The sequence below is a fragment of the Lepus europaeus genome, chromosome 4 (assembly GCF_033115175.1).
Source record: "Lepus europaeus isolate LE1 chromosome 4, mLepTim1.pri, whole genome shotgun sequence".
In the NCBI taxonomy this organism is placed as follows: domain Eukaryota; kingdom Metazoa; phylum Chordata; class Mammalia; order Lagomorpha; family Leporidae; genus Lepus; species Lepus europaeus.
The window spans coordinates 119,132,337-119,156,018 of record NC_084830.1 but is presented as its reverse complement, the minus strand read 5'-3'; the positions used below and the strand labels follow the sequence as shown (position 1 = coordinate 119,156,018).

Sequence of the window (23,682 nt, the reverse complement as noted above, 5' to 3'; positions counted from 1 at the left end):
AGCTGAGGGAAGGGAAATTTTGCTCTATATAATCTACTTGACCTTTCTCCAAGAAGTATATAATAATAAGAGTTACCACATGATTATATAATTTTGAACTTGAACTTATCTTCCCTTTCTTTAAAAAATATTCATTTAGACAAATTTCTGATCAATAAAGAGACATGTCCTTGACATTCCTCATAATGCCTCCTCTAAGAGAGTATATTCCATCGCTCCAAAGTTCCCTAAGTATATCTGTAGTCAAAACTCTAAAAACTGGGGGCTGGCGCTGTGTTGTAGTAAGGCTAAGACTCAGCCTGCAGCGCCAGCATCCTACGTAGGTGCCAGTTCACATCCCAGCTGCTCCTCGTCCCATCCAGCTCTCTGCTTATGGCCTGAGAAAGCCACAAGATGGCCCAAGTGCTTGGGCCTCTGCATGCACGTGAGCTCCGGGCTCCTGGCTTTGGATTGGCCCAGCTCCATGTGTTTAGCCACTTGGGGAGTTAACCAGCAGATGGAAGACATTTATCTCTGTCTCTCCCTCTCTCTGTAATTCTACCTCTCAAATAAATAAATAAATAAAAATTTTAAAGAAAAACTCTAAAAGCTAGACTATATAAAGTTCTTATTGGGCCTAGCTTTCTAACTATATCTTTCCTAGGGTTTGGTATTTGAAATTCTGACTGTTACATAAAATATTCCTTGTTTAAAGTGATTATATTTGTTTTTGATACAAGCCAAGAGAAATGGCACAATGTTAAGCCACATATAACATCTAGTTATCCCATAAGTTGCAATCATTTTTAATATGTTAAATTTTTTTTCATAATATTACTCTGTTTTGTATATGAAATGTGAAATTACTTGAACACTAATATAACAGGGAAACTTCTGGTGAATAATCGTTATTTTATAAGCTCATGGGAACTATTATTTATGGTATACAATATCATTCAATCCTAAAAATTTGTTTAAAAATAAGAATTAAACAGAAAAATTTAATATCAATCATTCTAAACCAAAATATTATAGAAGCAAGTACACACTGATATATCAAAATAATCTGAAAACAAATGAATCATCTAATGTCACTAGACCTTTTAAAAATGAATTTTTATTTCACTCATTTTAATGAATTTTTCATTATTTATTCTCCTATGGACAAATGTGAAGACAATTGCCCTCATTCACCTCAAATTTCTGCTTTATTAAAGTAGCCTTGAAAAACTGACAATCAATATCTCTCTGGGTCCTGTGTTGTGGCACAGTGGGTTAAACCACTACTACCTGTGGCACCAGAATCCTATATGGGTGCCGGCTCAAGTCTCAGCTGCTCTGCTTCTGATCCAGCTAATGCATCTAGGAAGGCAACAGGAGACAACCTGGTGCTTGGACACTCGCCACCCATGCAGGAGACTCAGATGGATTTTCAGTCTCTTGGCCTCAGCCTCCCAGTTCCTGGCCTTTGTGGCCATTTCGGTAGTAAACAAGCAGATGGAAGATCTCTCTCTGTCTCTCCCTCTCTAACTCTGACTTCAAATAATAAATAAACTTTCTAAAAAATAGTGGGCTCTTTACTTGTGAGGCTAAACGATATTCAAGAATCAGTGATTAAAACAGTAGCCATAAGTGGAAGACTCTTCCACTAGTATTTGTGAAGCTTCAACTACACTATCTTAGAAATAAAATCAGATACAATATCAAAAGGAGATATGTTGTTCTAAATACAGGTTTTGTGAGATCGCCTCATGACTTGTCAACACAAAAAAGAGAGATGTTACAGTTCCAAGTCTTTGCATTTCCTATTAACAGTGGGGAAAATAAAAATAAATTGAGGCAGATAACCTGGATTATCTGGGTGATAACCTGGGTATGCTGCCCTCTATCCACTACCGCAAATCTTCACAGCACACTTTCTTTTTTTTTTTTTATTTATTAAACTTTTATTTAATGAATATAAATTTCCAAAGTACAGCTTATGGGTTACAATGGCTTCCCCCCTCCCATAACTTCCCTCCCGCCCGCAACCATCCCCTTTCCCGCTCCCTCTCCCCTTCCATTCACATCAAGATTCATTTTCAATTCTCTTTATATACAGAAGATCAGTTTAGTATATATTAGGTAAAGATTTCAACAGTTTGCCCCATATAGCAACACAAAGTGAAAAAACTACCGTTGGAGTACTAGTTATAGCATTAAATAACGGTGTACAGCACATTAAAGACAGAGATCCTACATAAATTTTTTTAAAAAAATTAATTAATTTTCTATGCCTTTTCCAATTTAACACCAGGTTGTTTTTTTTCATTTCCAATTATCTTTATATACAGAAGATCAATTCAGTATATAATTAGTAAAGACCTCATCAGTTTGTACCCACAGAGAAACACGAAGTATAAAAATACTGCTTCAGTACTAGTTATAGCATCACTTCACATTAGACAACACATTAAGGACAGATTCCACATGGGGTGTAAGTACACAGTGACTCCTGTTGCTGACTTAACAATTTGACACTCCTGTTCATGGCACAGTGCACTTTCTGTAATAAAGTCACACTGCAGATTTCTACTCCTCACTGGACTCTGGAGAAATGACAAACATCTCATACAGGATAGTATGAAAACTAAATTGGACATTGGAAATTGACTTCAGGAAGGCAGTGAGAGCACAGGAGAAAGATTCAGAGAAGTCTGGGAGTGAACCTTGACTGTGTTCCTTATTAGCTGTGTAACTGGACTTTAGACTGGCTATGTAATCTGTCATTGTCTTTTTCTACCTGCAATCTAGTGGCCTAAAACTATCCTTACAGCATTGTTATGGAGACTAATCATTTAAAATTCCCAAGCAACTATAAGTAGCTGCTCATTGTTTATTAATTTTTCATTTTATATCATGTCCAATTAGGACTATTTTTTCACAATTGATATTTACTGCTATTTTTATAAATATAATATGTAGCAAATGTAGAAAACAGAAAACATGAAAGATTAAAGGAGAAAATAACCAACTAGAACCTACCAGCTAGAAAAAGTCATTGTTAATGCATATCCCATAACCTTCCAGAAAACAAACATAAACATTTTAAGACCACATAGAACATGATTTTTTTTTTCTCTTACCAGGTTTTTTTATTTAAGACATATCTTAAATGTCTTCTACACCATCATTTTACTCTCTATTGAGGAATTATCTTAAATACCACCAATTCTCTTATTGGACAATGATACTTTTTCCTTACATTTTCTACCAATATTGATGACTCTGTAAGGAGTAATCTTAAATTGTACATCTCTATAAAGTTAGGGAAATATGCGCATAGGAAATAATTTAATCATATATATTGTTTGATTCGACTATTACCTAATTAATGGGTATATTTCCCAAAAGTCCCTATCCCTCAGCTACTTATTTCCATTCAAATGACGCATAACCCCAAAATATCCACCATTTCAGGGAAGACGCCTTAACATTAGAAATTTTGTATCTAATGAATGAACTGCTTAGAAACGGAGTTCAAATGTGTTAAATCTCCCAAGAAGAGTTCTAACTCATTGAGCTCAAGCTTTAGATCAAAAACACATTGCTCCAGGTTCTCGGGGACTTCAAAATGACTGTGTCTCTTCTTTAAGGACACAGGGCAGCAGGATCTTTCAGAAATAGTTCACTTAACATCTGTCACACAGCTCCAAATCCTGCTCTTTGAGACTTCCTACAGTCCTGAACCTGAAGGGCACAGCCCCAGTGTGGTGATGGTGATCAGCACTGCTGCGCTCTGCGGCATCGGGCTTGCTGGAGTTTCTCTCCAATAGGCAGGCTAATCTGGGCTCAGCAGGGCATAATCATGGGGTCCCATGGGGACACAGGCTTAAACACACTGCATTTTTTTTGATGACGAGAATTTCTCAGAGAAGCAGAGCTGAATTCAGTTAGTCAGTGAGGCTGATGAAGACCTGTGGAGTCTAGACTATGAGACAGCACAATCAAGATAATATCAACACAACCTTTTTCTCAGGAAAGTCTCTTTGTCCCCCAACAGCTCAAAGCTCTCTAGACACCTTACATAAGCATTTTCAGTTCAGTCTAAGTTGAGTTCATGAAAATCATAAGCAACTTACTTCACTGTCATCTCCAGCTAGGATGCTGTCTGTCCTCAAACCTGACTTCATTCAGGAAGTCTCCACTGATTCTAGAACAGAGGTTCTTGGAGTATAGCTATCCCTTTTCTACATAAGTGGAAGAAAGTCTCTTTTCTAAGAGCTTCCCAGTCATATTCATGATGTTTTATGGGCTACTTTCTATGGAATACCAGAATGTTTTTTAGAAAAACATTTGGAAATAACTAGACTTTCAGAAGTACAGCAAGTATATCTTAACTCATTATTTTTACTAAAAGGCTACCAGAATGTAGTACAGTCATGAAATTAATACTTTATTAGGCTGGCACCATGGCTCAGTAGGCTAATCCTCCACCTGCAGCGCCAGCACCCCGGGTTCTAGTCCCGGTTGAGTGCCGGTTCTGTCCCAGTTGCTCTTCTTCCAGTCCAGCTCTCTACTGTGGCCCGGGAAGGCAGTGGAGGATGGCCCAAGTGCTTGGGCCTTGCACCAGCATGGGAGACCAGGAGGAAGCACCTGGGTCCTGGCTTTGGATTGGCGCAGCGCACTGGCTGTAGTGACCATTTGGGGTGGGGGGTGAACCAACGGAAGGAAGACCTTTCTCTCTCTCTTTCACTGTCTAACTCTGCCTGTCAAAAAAAAAAAAAAACCACCTTATTACATGACATTTAGAAGGCTTTGCATGGGGGCTGCACTGTGGTGTAGCAGATAAAGCCATCACCTGCAGTAGCAGCATCCAATATGGGTGCCAGTTCAAGTCTCAGCTGCTCCACTTCTCATCCAGCTCTTTGCTACGGCCTGGGAAAGCAGCAAAAGATGGCCCAAGTCCTTGGGCCCCTGCCCCCACATGGGAGACCCAGAAGAAGCTCCTGGCTCCTGGCTTCTGATCGATGCAGCTCCAGCCATTGTGGCCAACTGGGGAGTGAACCAGTGGATAGAAGACCTCTGTTTCTCTTTGCCTCTGCCTCTCTGTAACTCTGCCTTTCAAGCAAACAAATCTTTAAAACAAAAAAGAAGAAGAAGGCTTTGCGTGGTTCTTTGTGGGTTTATTTTGTTTTTGTCATGTGTCAGGCTTAAATGATTACAAATACAGAAAGACTGGATTAGATGTCTTAAAATATATCACGACTGATCCTTTAATGTATTCAAATAGCAGAATGCAGGTGTCCCATATAAATGTGTTACTTCTTCTAGATGTGGCTGAAGAATCACTGCTTAACTTTTAGTAAGGAGCTGAGATATGTTCAGTTTAATCCTTCCACTCATACTTAAAATGGCACCAATGGCAATGCATTGTAAAAATAGTTACGGATCAAAAATATCCTATCTTGCTGATTCTGCTACCCTGGAGTTGTACTGACCTTCGATTTTAACTGAAAAACTATCTATAAAGTTCCAGTCACAAATCAAGGGCAGTAATCCCTTGGAGTCTTCTTACATGTTTCTAAGCCTATTCATTCATCCCTTTCTCCAACACTAGTTCATCAATCACTATATTTCAAAAATAATTCGAAAGAGGGAAGTATCAGTTCTTTCTCCTATTTGAGAGAAAAAGCAAGTGCAAATTCCCAAAGCTAAAATTATGATCAATAACAGGTAGTAAATATGGAGAAAGCAAACTTGGAGTCAAAATGACCTTGAGCAAATTCTTCTCAGAGCTTATATTTCCATCTGCAAAATGATGGAAATAAACTAGACTATTCAATCTCCTATGGGCCCTGGTCAACTCTGAAACCTCATAGCCTTCATCCTAAACATTCAAGTTCAAGATTTCAATGAATAATTGAATTTAATAAAATTATTATGCAGCATTTTTAAAACAATCAAATAAAGAAAATACAAAAAAAATTTCCTAGTAATTTAAGAGTCATCCAGGCAAATATTTTCAAACCGTTTTACATAATGACTACTGGATTGACTGAATAAAAGAAAAGCATGAAAAGGCCAACTGCTTTATCTTCCTTCTGAAGGGTTAGGATTGGGGACAGACCACTGTGAACATGAATGCACACTAATTGCCTTGCTTGTCTGTATTAATAATTTTTTTTAGAAAAAGTACTATATCCTGTAGCCCTTCACATTCTATGATGAGGAAAATTGATTTCATGGTTCAAATACCAAGCCTACTGGCTAGAAGAGCAATGAAAAAAAAAAAAGAAGTTATTCAAAAGCAATGAAACAAGGCAAGTAGTTTCAAGGAGTAAGGTCTCCAGGTCCTGTGGGCACAGAATTGCAGTATTTCAAAATGTGAATATCTGGGTTCTCTCTGAGCTCATTTCTTTAGATGACTTTTATAACTCTAAGGATAATGTTACTGACTGCTACAGAAGAAAACACTTGGGATAGTTGAGAAAGAGTATTCAGCCTACTACTTACCTATAGCATGTCCATAAAGCTGGAATGATATATTAAATAACTAAAATTATAAAATATCCTAATAATGAATATTTAATTATTAAAATTATTTCATGAACACACAAAGGAAATATTAGAATATATATTTTTAAATCTTTTATATATCTTACATAATAATTATAAGTTTCTTTTCTTTGTTTTAAAGATTCATTTATTTATTTATTTATTTGAAAGGCAGAGTTACAGAGAGGCAGAGAGAGAGAGAGAGAAAGAGGTCTTCCATCCTCTCATTCACTCTCCAGATGCCCTCAACAGCGGGACCTGCATTGATCCAATACTAGGAACCAGGAGCTTCTTCCTGGTCTCCCTCATAGGTGCAGGAGTCTAAGGACTTGGGCCATCTTGTACTGCTTTCCCTGGCCATAGTGGAGAGCTGGATTGGAAGTGAAGCAGTCAGGACTCAAACTGGGCCATATGGGATGCTGGTACTGCAGGCGGCTGCTGTACATGCTACACACAGTGCCTAATTTTATTTTCTATTGTTTTATTCTTAATACCCCAAGTTTTTATATACTTAATAAAATAAGTACTTCCATCTTCCTGAGATTCAGTTTCAGTTTGTTAGTAGGTATGGTTGTTCGTTTCTTTTTTCTGATATATTAAACAAAGAGGTTGGAGTAGATGACCTTGATGTCAACGGAAGTAATGGAAAAAAGATGGGTTTAGGGATTTAAAAAATGAAGCTCCATTTGAAAAATGGATATATATGACTGTTAGAAGGATTAATTGGTCTTTAAGTTACCTATTATTTTGAATATTCTTTAAAAGAGAGTTGGTTAACAGATTGGTTTGTTTCATATTGGTGTCATCCCAGTTTTTTTGTTTGTTTGTATCTTCCCTTTTCTTACTCTGCGACTGTTTCTCAACTAACATCTGAACTTCTGAAATCTGCCTCCCCTAAGGCTTCAATGATTACAGACTTTGTGGATGTCATTCTTTTCATTATGAAAGTAAATCCTATTTAATTAAAGGGAGATTACTGTTAAGAGATTGGCATTTCAGATTTCACAGCATTAAAAGATGTTTCCAGGGGTTGGCACTGTGAAGCAGTGGGTTATGCTGCTGCCCGCAATGCCAGCATCCCTTGTGACAGCTGGTTCGAGTCTTTGCTGCTCCACTTTGGATCCAGTTCCCTGCTACTATGCCTGGGCAAGCAGTGGAGAAAAGCACAAGCACTTGGGCCCATTGCCAACCACATGGGCGACCAGGATGAAGCTTCTGGCTCCTGGCTGCAGCCATCTGGGGAGTGAAGCAGTAGATGGAACATCTCTCTCTCTCCCCCGCCACTTATCCCACCCGTGTATCTCTGCTTTTTATATAAACATGTAAATGTTAAACAAAAAAGATGTTTCCAAATATATTAGGCAAGGTCACAATTTTCCCACATCTTTTAGAACACATTTTTATTTTAAATTAAGTTTTTCTTGATATATTTAATTGCATGCATCATTTAGTTAATGGACTGTTTTATATAATAAATTTTCAGTGTTTAAGAGGTTACATTAAACCCCAGAAAAGACCTTGAATAAACAGTACTGTAAAATACTTCCTTATTAAACTGAATGAACACATTATGAAACTAAAGTTAACAAGAAAACACAAAGAGCTATGCACATGTATGTGACATGCTTTCCAAAAGAACTCTGAACTGCTTTCCAAAAATTAGACTTTGTGCCAAGTCTCTTAGAAAGAAAGAGGTGCTATGAGTCGTCAAAGGATGAGAAAATAATTTGCCTTTGGTAAGGTAGAATTAATTATCTTTCAGCTACTGATCTTTAAATAGTTGTGATTTTCCCTTATTCATTGTAAATGGCAGTAGCCTTTACAGTACTTTTTGTGCCAAACTGTGAATTGTGTTATTTTCACATTTGATGGTTTGAAAGATGTTGACCTAATTATGCTTTTATTTTTCAATGTTAATGGCAAAGTTTGAGACACTTGCTAGTTACATATTTGACTCTAAGTTAGTTACACTTTTTTCTATATTTTATAAACTTTCTAAGAATAATTTTTTAAAACTAGACCATTGAATCAGATTTCCTTTTAGGTGTATTATGTATATATCTGTATTTAAATCTAGATACTTACCTATTTTTTCTCTTATAAAAGAAAAAAAGAAATACTAAATGTTTTAAAAATACTAAATATCTTGACAATAAATATAATTTTGTCAAATTATTTTATGTGCATATATAAAATATATGAAATAAGAAAATAAAAATATCGTATTTTAAAAAATAATTCTAATTCCTTTATAATTATACTTCTATTTTATATTATTTTATACTAACATATAAATTTTTTTATCTTTAATATAAAACATTTGAATTATACTAGATAATTTTATATTATATAAATGATTAATTTTAATTTTACCATTATATTATGAAATATTAAATGTAATTTAATTATATTGATGGGGACAAAAATATCTTTCTCAGACTACAAAACAATGTGAATAAATATAATTGTTTCAGGTACAATAAATACAATGAATCTCACCACATGATAGGCTCCCTATATTTTAATTGAGTAAAAGTATGCATAGTTTAAAAAAGCCATGTTTTCATTGTTTAACATAGTCACCATTACTAGAATAGGTTTGGAACATCTTCATGAGTGTGCAAATGATTGACCCAAATAGTCTGAAAATCAAAAGTCATCTTGGGGCCTAGTGTTGTGATATAGTGGGTAATGCCACCACCTGCAACACTAGAATACCATATGGGCACCAGATCAAGTCCTAGCTGCTCCACTTCCAGTGCAGCTCCCTGATAACAGGACTGGGAAAGCAGAGATGATGCTCCAAGTGCTTAGGCCTTTGCACGCATGTGGGAAACCAAGATGGAGTTCCAGGCTCTTGACTTTGTTTTTAAAAGTCATTTTGGAGAAGCAACATGTTATGAAAACATATTTATAACTTCTGGTATTACTATGACGACTAATCAGCACTAGACTAGCACTGTCACATCTCATGTCTGTCCTCCCTTTTCTACCAAGTGGATAAAATAAAATAAATAACTCAACTGTGTTCAAGTAGTGGTCATCAGATGACAGAGGGGTGCAATACTTGGAAGAAAAACAATGCAGGAAGGGAGATTCATAAGCACCACACTTCCTTTGTGGGTGGTTTCAAGATGGTGGAATAAGGAGGGGGCTCACAGATAGTCCAGGAGAAGATAGTTTAATAAAAATGGAGATAGTGTAGTCTCAGGGAAGAGTTAGGGAAAAAACGGCAAAGGAAACTCTTCCAGAATTAGAGGGACATGGTGAACCTACTTGGAGGGCATGGGCACTCACAGCTCGGGACTCCAGATGCGGAGAGTCTCCGCTCCAGTGCTGGAAAGTGAGGTGAGATGAAACCGCAGTAGCCTGAGACGCTGGCAGAAAAGTGGCAAGAAGAGCCTAGAGAGAACAAGGCTTAAAGACCCATGGGGGAAAGTACACCAGCCTAACTAGAGGAGAGAAAAAATAAAAGGGATGGTATGGACACGATTCTCTCTCTCCACTCACCTTACAAAGGCTTACAAGCTGACAGAGCAGGCGCCATTTTGGACATACATAACAGCTACATCAGCTCGGGGCTGCACCAGCAATCAGCCAAGCAGAGAAACCTGACTCTGGTGGGGAGTAATAATAGGCAGCTGAGACCTAGTGAATGTGTGGAACTTCTGAACCGGAACTGTGAAAAAACAAAACAAAACAAAACAAAAAAAAAACTTAGGATGTGTAGGAGAACTTATGGTGTGGCTGAGACTTGAGCTGTCTTGGTGGGAGACGCCACAAGCTTGGGTGGCCTTGGCTACCCGGTGAGTGACACTGCAGGGGAATCTGGCTCAGCTGGCCCTGGCTACTCAGTGAGAGACATTGCAGGGAAATCTGAGCCTACACTGAGGACTGCACAGATCCTTTGTGTGGTCTTTGGAACAGAAAAAACGAATATTATGCCCACTGGGGCTAGCGCACAGGCACTGATTGCCATTGAGAATAGCTCAGCTAAGGGAATTACTTCCATTCTGATTAAAAAAATAAAGAGAGAGAGAGAAGATTTACCATGCCAAACCTGGGTATGTCACCTTAGGCACACCCTTAACTCTGAAGAACTGAACAGAGCTCTCTGGCCACACCCACCACAGCCTCTAGAGATTCACGGAAAACACACAGTCCACTTAACTACAGAGTCACAGTACAACAAGAAAAGCTGCCACAGCAGGGGAAAAAAAAAGAAGAAACCAACGAGTATCTCCACAAATGCTGAACAACAAATGCAACAACTGAGGAAAAAAGAACTTGGAAGACAACATGATGCTCCCAAAAGAACATGACACTCCAATACAAGATTGTGAAGATGATGAGATAGAAGAAATGCAGGAAATGGAACTCAAAAAACTGATGATAAGAATATTTAGAAGTAATCAAAAACAAACACAAGAACTACTGAAATCCATGCAGGACATGAAAGCAAATCTCTCTCATGAAAATGAAATCTTAAGAAGGAATGAAAATGAAATGAGGAATTCAACAGAACATGAAATTGAAATACTGAAAACAAAATGAAATGAAGAATTCAATAGAACAAATAAAAAACCCAGTTGAGGCCTTAAAAACAGAATTAGTGAGGCAGAAGAGAGAATATTGGACTTAGAGCACAGGAAAGTATGTAGTCAAACCAAAGGCAAGAAGAGGAAATTAGAAAATCTAAATAAATATTGTTGGGGATCTACAGGATACTATAAAAAAAAAAACCAACATTCAGGTTCTAGGAGTTCCTGAAGGCATGGAGAGAGATAAAGGATTAAAAGGCCTTTTTAATGAGATACTAGCAGGAAACTTCCCAGGTTTGGAGAAAGAAAGAGACATCCAAGTACAAGAAGCACACAGAATTCAAAATAAACATAACCAGAAAAGATCCTTGCCATGACAAATCAAACTCACTACAGTGAAACATAAAGACAAGATTCTAAAATGTGCAAGAGAGAAACACCAGATTATTCTCAGAGGATCTCCAATTAGACTCACAGCAGACTTCACTTCAGAAACCCTACAGACTAGGAGGGAATGGTGAGATATAGCCCAAGTACTAAGAGAAAAAAAAACTGCCAGCCCAGAATATTATACCCTGCAAAGCTCTTATTTGTGAGTAAAGGTGAAATAGAGACCTTCCATAGCAAACAGAAATTGAAAGAATTTGTCACCACTTGTCCTGCCCTGCAAAAGATGCTTAAAGATGTGTTACACACAGAAATAAAGAAACACGGTCATCAATACTAAAGAAAGTAAAGGAAGAAAATATTTCAGCAAAAGATCACAGGAAGTTCAAAGTATACATTAGAAATATCTTTGGGAAAATGGAAGGGCAAAGTCACTACTTATCAATAGTCACATTGAACGTTAATGACCTCAACTCTCCAGTTAAAAGACACAAACTGGCTGAATGGATTAAGGAACAAAACCCAACTATTTGCTGCTTGCAAGAAACACATCTTTCCAACAAAGCTGCATGCAGACTGAAAGTGAAAGGTTGGAAAAAGATATTCCATGCCAACAGAAACCTAAAAAGAGCTGGCGTAGCTATCTAGATATCAGGCAAAATAAACTTTAACACAAAAACTATTAAGAGAGACAAAGAGGGGCACTATATAATGATTAAGGGATCAATTCAACAGGAAGATGTAATATTATAAACGTGTATGCACCTAATTACAGAGCACCAGTTTATTTCAAAGATATGCTAAGGGACTTAAAGAGAGACTTAGACTACAATACTGTAGTATTGCAGGATTCCAATACTCCATTTTCAGCAATGGACAGATCAACCAAACAAAAGATCAACAAGGAAACAGCAGATTTAATCGACACTATTACCCAAATGGATCTAACAGATATCTACAAAACATTTCATCCTACACTTGAAGAATACACATACACATTCTTCTCAGTAGTGTATGGAACTTTCTCTAGGACTGACCACATACTAAGCCATAAAGCAAGTCTCAGCAAATTCAAAAGAATTAGAATCATACCATGCAGCATCTCAGACAACAATGGGATGAAGCTGGAAAGTAGCAACTCAGGAATCCCTGGAGCATATGCAAACACATGGAGGTTAAATAACATGCTCCTGAATGAACACGGGGTCATAGAAGAAATCAAAAGAGAAATCAAAAACTTCCAGGAAGCAAATGAAGATAACAATACAGCATACCAAAACTAACGGGATAAAGCAAAAACAGTCTTAAAAGGGAAGTTTATAGCAATAGGTGCCTACATCAAGAAATTGGAAAGGCACCAAATAAATGAGATTTCAATGCATCTCAAGGATCTAGAAAAACTGCAGCAAACCAGACCCAAAACTAGTAGGAGAAGAGAAATAATTAAAATTAGAGAAGAAATCAACAGAACTAAATAAAAAAAATTACAAAAGATCAACCAAACAGCTGGTTTTTTGAAAAAATAAACAAAATTGACACACCACTGGCCCAACTACCTAAAAAAAGGAGAGAGAAGACCCAAATCAACAAAATCAGAGATAAAAAAGGAAATGTAACAATAGATACCACAGAAATAAAAGAATCATCAGAAATTACTACAAAGAGTGTATACCAACAAACTGGGAAATCTATCAGAAATAGGGCCGGCGCCGTGGCTCAACAGGCTAAGAATTAACAAGGGAGAAATTGAACAGAAATAACAAAGTGCTTAATGTAAACCCTAATTACACAAATCATTAGATTAAATGTAAGATTTAGATAAACAGACATAGTACTTATTAGGAATAAAATGTCAGAGTGGGTAAGAAAAGAAGTTACAATCACAAACTGTCCACAGATAGACATTCTGAATTTAAAGTTCCAGAGAAATATAAGAGAATGAAAGGAATTGTAATACCTAAATTGGGAAAGCTAGAACAGCTACATTAAAAACTGACAAACTAGATTTCTAAAGGGATAATAAAACTAAATATAAAGATGGTATGTCAGAATGACAAAAACATGAGTACATTTAAAAGATAAAACATGCAATGTGCATGCATGTAATTAAAGAGCTTTGAAATATATGAAGCAAAAACTAACAGATCTAAAGAGAAAAGTCAACAAAATCCATAACTTCAGTTAAAAATTCTAACAACATTCTCTCAGTAGTTAGTGGATGAAACAGACCAAAAATCAGGAGGATACAGAAAATTTGAGTGATCTTCTAAACTAAATAACCTAATATTTATTGGAATCCCATCAAGGTGGCATGTACCAATGCCATCTCACTAGTCCAAGTGATCATCTTCAGTTGACAACTGATCACACTGATAGGTCTAAGAGTCAAAGGGATCACACAAACAAGACTAGTGTCTGCTAATACTAACTGATAGAATCAAAAAGGGAGAGAACGATCCAACATGGGAAGCAGGAGACACAGCAGACTCATAGAATGGCAGATGTCCTAAATAGCACTCTGGCCTCAGAATCAGCCCTTAAGGCATTCAGATCTGGCTCAAGAGCCCATGAGAGTATTTTAGGCATGGAAAGCCAAGACACTCTGGAAAAAAAAAAAACAAACCTAAATGAAAGATCTCTGTGAGTGAGATCCCAGTGGAAAGAACGGGGCCATCAAAGAAGGAGGTACCTTTCTCTGAAGGGAGGAGAGAACTTCCACTTTGACTATGACCCTGTCGGAATAAGATCGAAGTCGGCGAACCCAAAAGGCTTCCATAGCCTTGGCAACTCATGACTAGAGCCTAGGGAGATTACTGACACCATAAACAAGAGTGTCAAATTGTTAAGTCAGCAACAGGAGTCACTGTGTACTTACGTCTCACGTGGGATCTGTCCTTAGTGGATTGTCCAATGTGAAGTAATGCTATAACTAGTACTGAAACAGTATTTTTATACTTTGTGTTTCTGTGTGGGTGCAAACTGATGAAATCTTTACTTAGTATATACTGAATCAATCTTCTGTATATAGAGATAATTGAAAATGAAAAAAAAACTTGGTTTTAAATTGGAAGTAGCATAGAAAATTAATCAATTTTTTAAAAAAATATCATGTAGGATCTCTGTCTTTAATGTGCTGTACATTGTGATTTAATGCTATAACTAGTACTCCAACAGTATTTTTCACTTTGTGTTGCTATGTGAGGGCAAACTGTTGAAATCTTTACTTAATATATACTAAACTGATCTTCTGTATATAAAGAGAATTGAAAATGAATCTTGATGTGAATGGAAGGGGAGAGGGAGCGGGAAAGGGGAGGGTTGCGGGTGGGAGGGAAGTTATGGGGGGGGAAGCCATTATAATCCATAAGCTGTACTTTGGAAATTTAAATTCATTAAATAAAAGTTTTAAAAAAACCTAATATTTATAGAATATCATGCCTGGAAACAGAAGAATATATATATATAATTTTCTAAAGCATATAAAAATTTAAAAAGATAAACTAATAAATCATATGCTATGAAATTTTATGAATCTCAGTAATTTAGAATTACTAAACTATGTAATTCTATTCATTCTTGTATTAAGTTCTATTTATTCCATGTAATAACTATTTATTCTTCTCTGACAAGAGAATCACATTAGATATCAATAATAAGAAAATATTTGAAATCCACAGCACACTTAGAAAATTATTTTAAAGAACTCATGGAAAAACAAATAACCCATTTAAGAAATGGGCAAAAGACTTAAACAGACATTTTTCAAAAGAGGAAATCCAGATGGCTAACAGACACATGAAAAAATGTTCAGGATCACTATCTGTCAGGGAAATGCAAATCAAAACCACAATGAGGTTCCACCTCATCCCAGTTAGAATGGCTTTCGTATAGATATTAACAAACAACAAATGCTGGGGAGGATTTGAGGAAAAAGGTACCCTAATGCACTGCTGGTGGCATGTAAACTGGTAAAACCCCCATGGAAGACAGTTTGGAGATACCTCAGAAATCTGAATATAATCCTACCATCAGACTCAGCTATCCCATTCCTGTGCATTTACCCAAGGGAAACGAAATCAGCAAGTAAAACCCAATGTTTACTGCAGCTCAGTTCACAATACCTAAGACATGGAATCAACCTAAATGCCCATCAGTGGAAGACTGGATAAAGCAATTATGGGATATGTACACTGTGGAATACTACATAACAGTAAACAATGAAATGCTATTTGCAACAAAATGGATGAATCTGAAAAACATCATACTTAGTGAAATAAGCCAGTCCCAAAGGGACAAATACCATATGCTCTCCTGGATCCATGATAACTAACAGAACACCTAAAAGGAAACCTGTGGAAGTGAAACTGGCACTTTGAGAAGCAATGACTTGGTATGCAAATAAGAATTCATCAGATAGAATCTGGAAATCCAGTCTATATGTATGTGGTACCAGGGCTCTGGGGACTGCAGCAGTCCTATTGATGGATGTAAAAGCTACAGTGGAAGGAAAAGAGTTCAGAAAAAGCAAATTCTAGAAGTTCATATAAGGCATGAAAGATGGTCAGAAGGTAACACTCCATGGTGGAGGAGACCAAATAACAGTACCAGAACTTGGAGACATTAGCATTTTGTCAGATCTGAATGACCAGGCTGTTCTCACTGAACAAGGAGATGGCTTGTTTACATGTGTGGACATACAGCTGGTTGAAGCATTATGTGGCTTCTAAAAACCAATATCCTTTCTCAATAACTGAACCACAGTTACCACATCTCATCCAGGCCAGGTCTTCCAAGCAGGAGGTCTCCAGAGTGTGCTGACTTGAGGCATGCCAATTTATCACAGAGCTCATGAAGAGAGTCCTCTAAAATTTCCTGAGAGTGACTTTCCTTCCCCTGATAAAATCTCTTTGCTGGAAAAGCTCCTCCCTGAGAGGAAGGAAATGGAAGATACTGATAAAATGGATCAGGTAGAACTGGTGGACTTTGATCCAAACCAGGAAAGGGCACCAATATTAATAAGAAGCATATAAAGGATGATTAACATCATGGCAGAGGAGTTGTTCAGTGCCAAACCTCTTAATGGGAGCAATGGATAATGCTCACTGTGGGCATTTTATACACAGCAGTGAGTAAGTGAAGGATTCACTATAAAATGATCACTGCTTGCTTTTGTTTTTGTTTTAATATTCAACCACAGTAGTGTTTTAAGTAAAATGAAGAGTAATTACAAATACAAAAACTTGCAACAGTGCTTTCTTATTCCAATAAAGGGCATCTATAAAAATTTGTTAATTTCTTATTTTTAGAAATATGTCAAGGTTCTATAATACTTCACCATTAGAGGAATCTCAGTGAGGTGCACTCACTAGGTCTCTACTATTGTTGCTTCAGCTATGTTAATCTAAAAATTTTTATAATAAAAGTACTGAGGGAAAAAATAAAAGGCTTGTATAAAATAGAGCAGTTAGGTCACATTCCAAGAGAAAACGTGTGTGTGTGTGTGTGTGTCTTGTAAGGGATGATGCTGAGAATATGCACACAGGTGCTACAATTCAATAATAAAATGACACACAACCCAACTAAAAAAGAGCAAAAGACTTAAAAAGACACTTCATAAAAGAAGATGCACAAACTCTCCAATATCTCCATGAAAAATTGCTCAACAGCATTAGTCATCAGAAAAAATGCAAATTAAAAGCACAATGAGATACCACTCTCCTCCCACTAAAATGACTAAATTTATAAAGAGCAACATCAACTGTTGGCAGAGATGTAGAGTGACCTGAATTTCCATACATTCTGGAATATCACTCTGAAAAATAGTTTGGTAGTATTTTTACAAAGTTATACATGTATCTATATTAAAATCCAGAAATTCCACTTCTAGCTGTTGATTTAAGACAAAGAGAAATATACAGACTGTCTTAAAATAAATACTGTTTTATGTACTAGCTACAGAATAAAAGTGAAAAATTTTAGGTTATTAAGTGTGATCAGCGCAAACATGGATTCTCTCAGGTTAAGCCAAAGCCAAAATACAAAAAGGATGGAACCTGGGTGACATTAAGGCAAAAGAATACAGTCGCATACCCTGTTCTTGGTAAAACCAGAAAACTGATAAACAAGTGATTGGTCTTCACCCAGTTCTTACTTCTAAACAGCTAACTCTGACCAATGCACTATAATCTCTAGTCAGCTAAACAAAAGAACCCCTAATATCTTGTTTGCATAAGCCAGTCAAAACTGAACAAGCTCCAATCTTTCTTTTGCATAATCATACCTCAGTGAGAACCTGGGTCAGATATAGGGTACTTTCTTTCATGTATTCACTTATTCCTCAAATATTTGTTAAGAACTTATGATGTGACGAGCAATATTTCAGGTAGTGGAGCCATACATTGAATTTCAGGTTCACTCCTCTCTCAGGGATACAGATGATTAATAAAACAAGATTTACAGCGGTTGCCATGTTATCCCCATTTTATAGATGAGACTTGAGAGGTAGAGGATGGGCTTTAAATCTGATTTCTGGGATTCAAAACCCGGAACTCTTGACCACTGCAGTATTTTATCATGCCAAAAAAATAATAATAATACAGATCTCTTCTCCAATGATGAAGTCCTTCCCCTCCCAAGGGCATCACTTTAACAAATAGCTACAAAAAAAAAAAAAAGAAAGAAAAGAAAGAAAAGAAAGAAAAGAAAGAGAGAGAGAGAGAGAGAGAGAGAGAGAGAGAGAAGGCAAGGCCAAAAAACCAAAACGAAAAACAACTACATAAGCAATTTTTAATTAAATTTATAATTAAAAAAAAGCTGCTAAAGTTTCTAAAGGAAAAATAAAACTGAGTGTATGATTTCCATGGGGAAGGGACAATCAAACAGAGACCTGAAGGATGCAGTTGGCTAAATAAAAGGGTGCATACAAAGAACTGGGCCCTGACCCCAATTCACAGTAGTGTACACCACATTATCCAATCTCTGCATTCTTAATTAGTTTCCCATGTCATGCAGATGGTCCTCTTTGTTCATGACCTCAGAATCATAAATGGCTCTGCTACTATTAGAAAAAAAAAAGGCATGACAATCTGTAAACTAATATTGTGTAAGTACAATTAATTTGCCAGAACAACCTAATTTCCTCTAAGCTGTTTTCTCTTCCGAGTAGCTTTGGGCTCCTTTTTAAACTAACAATACTTTAATTCCATTATAGATAGCTATATAAAGAAATGAGGTGACACTACATAAATGGAGTACTAGAGCTTTCTTATTTCATTCACTTTGAATTAGTCTCAAAATAATAGGTATAAAACACAGCATAGGAAATTCACCCTTTGGTTAAATACCTAGACATCCAATATAATATCATATATAAAGCATATATGATTAGTTGAGTCAGCCTCAATGATCTCCATTTACTCTAATATCTTGCACTCCAGCAGTATTAATTGGTGTGACTATCACACTCTATTTTACTACTTTGCAAATTTAGCACAGCGCTGTTTGCTTTGCCTGAAAAGCATTTGTTTCATTTTTTGCATTAGGAAAATCAGCTCAGATATGACATTCTGTGAAGTCTTTTCTGAACTCCTGGGGAAGAATTCCTAAGTTCCCTTTTAAAATCTGATCCATACCTTACACGTATTCATGCCAACTGCTGCTCTCATAGCACTGCATAGTGCTATATTTACATTTATATACCTCTCACTCTTTCTGTTAAATACTTCTCTAAACCTCTGTTCACATCTTCTCCCCAGAGAAGTCATACCCAAGATATTTAACATCCAGATCAGTAGGCAAAATGACAAATCACAAAAAACACTGACCTCATACAACAAGTACAAGTCTACTAGATGGATATGAACCCTTCCTAAACCTCACTACACTATCTTAGTGATGGTCAACATCAACACTGCCTCACTTCTCACATCATCACTTCCTACAGGCCTTCCTATCTCTAGTTTCACACCCTAAAATTCCCTCTTCTCATAACAATTCCTCTAAAATTGAGCTTCATCTCAGAAAATTCTGTCACAAATCAAAGGAACAAAATTCTTCCAGTACTTCTTTTTAATATCTCCTATTTTAGCACAGTATTTTTATGTCAATTTTAATTATTGAAGCCTGCATTTACAAAATAGCTTTGAGAACAATGGATGGGTCTTAGTGTAGTCAAATAACCTAACATTTATTTTTTTGAATTTTTATACCTGACACTTATTATATAACTGAAATATACCTGACATTTTTTTGAGTTTTGAACATATTTGAAAGAGACAGAGAAATAAAGGGAGAATCAAGACAGAGAAAGAGGTATCTTCCATCTGCTGAGTCACTCCTCAAATGTCTACAATTGAGGCTGGATCAAGTGGAAGCCAGGATATGGGAACTTTAATCAGGTCTCCCATACGGGTGGCAGCAACCCAAATATCTAGACCATCATATACTTCCTTTAAGTCACATTTAGCGGGAAGCTTGACCAGAAGCAGATCCAGGACTGGGAGTGGCTCAACGATTTGGGATGCAGACATCCCAAGTGGCAGCTTAACCCACTGTGCTACAATACCTACCCCACAACTGACATTTTTACTTAAAAACGTTTATGGAGAGAAAACAAGAAGAAGAAAAAAATTCATTTTTTCATGATGGCCTAAATATCATCAGGTTTTTGTTTCTTTTCTTTTCTTCCATCCCTTAAAATAGCTACAGTCTCAGAAATGCATTTTTCTTCACAATAGTCAACATACTGATGGATACTTTAGGGTAACAATAACAACAGTAACAGCATTGGGACTGTTTTGTATACCACAGTTTAGTAGTAAAAGAAAAGAAAGGGGTTTCTTTAAACAAGTAAGACCATCAAAATCAGATACAAAGCGACTTCAAACAATTTATGGAATGCAGATTATGAAAAAATGCAAGCATTCAAAATGATTTTCACCAAAATAAACTTATCTTTTTACTCAATTTTTACAGGAACTTTTTGAAGAACCATATATACACTAAATACATCAGTGTAGGTGTATCTCTCAAGAATAATTTAGTTTGATTACAGAAGTCATGATACTGTCTGACATCAAAATAGAAATGGCCAGTTAAAAAAGATTCAAGCACCTAGAGAATCCTGCTCTTTTCCTATGAAAATGGTATTGGACTATTTCATTTTTATATCTAGACATTCGTTTCTTTTTTTTTGAAAAAAGGACAGAGGGAGAGATAGAAGGATATAGATATATAGAGAGATCTACCACACACAGGTTCACTTCCCAAATGCCACAACAGCCAAGGATGAGCTAGGCTGAAGCCATGAGCCCTAAACACCATCTGGGTCTCCCATGTAGGTGGTAGAGACTGAAGAACTTGGCTCATCATCTGCTACCTCCCAGGTACAAGAGCATAAAGCGGTTTTGGAAGCATGGAGTAGCCAGGACTGGAATCAGGAACTCTGACAAAGGATGTAGGTATCCCAAGTGGCAGCTTAACCCACTGTGCCACAACATCCACCCCTAGCATTTCATCTTTAAATTGGTTTTCCAGATTGTTCCATACAGTCTTAGGAATTTTTTTGAAAATTATGTAGAAGTATGCAAAGTTTAAAAATTCATAATCCTTATTCCCAGTTCTCATAAACTGTTCTTATTAAACTAATTAAGACAAACAAAAGAACATTTGTTCATCACTCAGATTGAAGATGCAAAATAATAATATCCTAGGATAAGAAATATATACACAGCTGGTGTTGTGGCGCAACAGGGTTAGCTGCCACATGCGATGCTGGCATTTCATACCAGAATGCTAGTTCCAGTCCTGGCTGCTCGGCTTCCAATCCAGCTCCCAGCTAATGTAACTGGGAAGGCAGTGGAAGATGTCTTAAGTACTTGCACCCCTGAAACTCACATTGGAGACCTGAGTGGAGTTCCTAGCTACTGGCTTAGGTTTGGGCCAGCCTTGGCCCTTGCAGCCATTTGGAGAGTGATCAACATATTGAAGCATTCTCTTTCTCTCTCTCTCTTTCTCTCTCTCTCTCTCTCTCTCGTTTAGTATTAGAGTTGGTCTTCTGTGTATAAAGTTAATTGAAAACGAATGGGACTGGGAATGGGAGAGGGAGGAGGAGGTATTGTGGGAGCAGTAGTGGGAGGACAGGTATGGGGGGAAGAATCTCTATATTCCTAAAGTTGTACTTAGGAAATTTGTACTCATTAAATAACAGGTTTAATTTGCAAAAATTAATAAATAAAAATTTTAAAAAGATCAGTTCTGGAAAAAAAAAACATTTTATAGTTAGGCATTTTTGGTTACATTTCATATGAAGCAAGAAAGCATGGCCGGCGCCGTGGCTTAACAGGCTAATCCTCCACCTTGTGGCGCCAGCACACCGGGTTCTAGTCCAGGTTGGGGTGCCGGATTCTATCCCGGTTGCCCCTCTTCCAGGCCAGCTCTCTGCTATGGCCCAAGTCCTTGGGCCCTGCACCCGCATGGGAGACCAGGAGAAGCACCTGGCTCCTGGCTTCGGATCAGCACGATGTGCTGGCTGCAGCGGCCACTGGAGGGTAAACCAATGGCAAAAAGGAAGACCTTTCTCTCTGTCTCTCTCTCTCACTATCCACTCTGCCTGTCAAAAAAAAAACTCATGGAGTTGTGCTCTTCCCATCCCCAAAATATCAGCTAAGTATGATTTCATTCCAAAACCTCATCATTATAGCCCCAGGGAGCACAGCCAGGTGCTCAACAACTGACACTTTTGCTTAAACAGCTACAAATGGATTTGCTGGTTATCTGACCACAGTACATTCTGTCTCCACGTCTTCTCCAAGGTGGGCCCCCTCCATCCATCAAAGCTCAGCTTACAATCTCTTTAAAATGCCAACCTCTTACTGTAAAACTGTCTCTCCATCCCTAAGTTACTCTTCATGCATCCACACATTTAGATTCTGCACTGAATACATGCAATTTTCTGATTTGCATTTCGATCTCATGATTGTCTGTCTCCTTTACTCTCATAAGAGTCATAAGAGAAAACATCTGCTCTGTCTTTTCATGTTTGCATCTTCTACATGTAGTGTCTGCCCTGGAGCAAATGCTTATTCCTTTTTTATTCCTAAAAGCGTACGTGTGTATGTATGCATGCATGTGTTTGTGTGTCTATATATATATATATATATATATATATATATATAGCCAAATTAATGTCTACATACCACTGTAGGTTCTACTCATCCCAGAATTTTGAGTCAAAATTCCTCCAATTATGTATAAGTTTGGAAGACTGCTTGCACTTACTAATCTTTACTTTTCTCACATTAAATATATCCTTCTAAGAATCACTGATGACTTTTAAATTAGAAAATGAAGATAAACTCAAGCCTTACAAAAGCAAGTACTAAGTAGTAATAATAATATCATACATAAGTATATATATATATATATATATATATATATATACGCACACACAACAATGCTCTATGAATTGAGGCCAGGTAATTTTATCTACCAATGTGTTCAGTTGAAATACAACTGAGAGAGGCAGTGAAAAGAACTACACTATGCAAAATAAATTGTTCCTGAAGTCTTCTTTGAATGACTTTCTTTGCTCATTAAAATATTCTTCTGATCATCTTTGACAGGTTTCTCTGGAACTGTATTTAAAATGTACTAAATATGAGTAGAAAGAGAATTGTTATTTTAATTCAAAAGTAAAAGAAATGTTTTTTTCAATATGAGTCCATTATTGAAAATATGTTTACTTTGCCCAGGGGATAATTTGCAAAACAGATCTTTTTAATTTGGAAAACAAATGAGTATATTATTGCATACAAGCATAGCTGTGAGAAACGCAACTCTGCTAGAGTTTTTTTTTTTTTATGTTTTTATTTTTCCTAAGCACTTTAATTAGCTAGAAAGAAAAAAATATTTAAGTTCCAGTATGCTTCACCTATCCCATTAATTCCAGTGTGGATTTTAAGTCCCTTTAAACATCACTGATTTTTAATTACCATGCAAATGTATGAACTAAGCTTCTTAGAGCTCAACGTTAGAAGCACGTGTAGAAGAGCTGATAAAGGATTTTTTTCATTTTCTGTTAGTAACAGAAATAATTTATGAATTCCTACTCTGTGACTGGAACCCACTATGATTATTTCCAATATACTAGAAATGTTAATTCCCAAATAGCTTCACAAGATATGCACTAGCATATTCATTTATAGGTAAGAAAACAGGTTTAGTTTCAATCTATGGATTA

General features: G+C 36.7%; 1 protein-coding gene and 1 pseudogene across 3 annotated transcripts in view; one reads left to right on the top strand and one right to left on the bottom strand.

The window, feature by feature from the left end:
- Positions 1–23,682, bottom strand: part of GABRB2 (gamma-aminobutyric acid type A receptor subunit beta2) — a 316,460-nt gene that overhangs the window by 238,131 nt on the left and 54,647 nt on the right. The window lies entirely within an intron of this gene.
- LOC133758504 (dnaJ homolog subfamily A member 1-like) lies at positions 15,837–16,524 on the top strand (annotated as a pseudogene).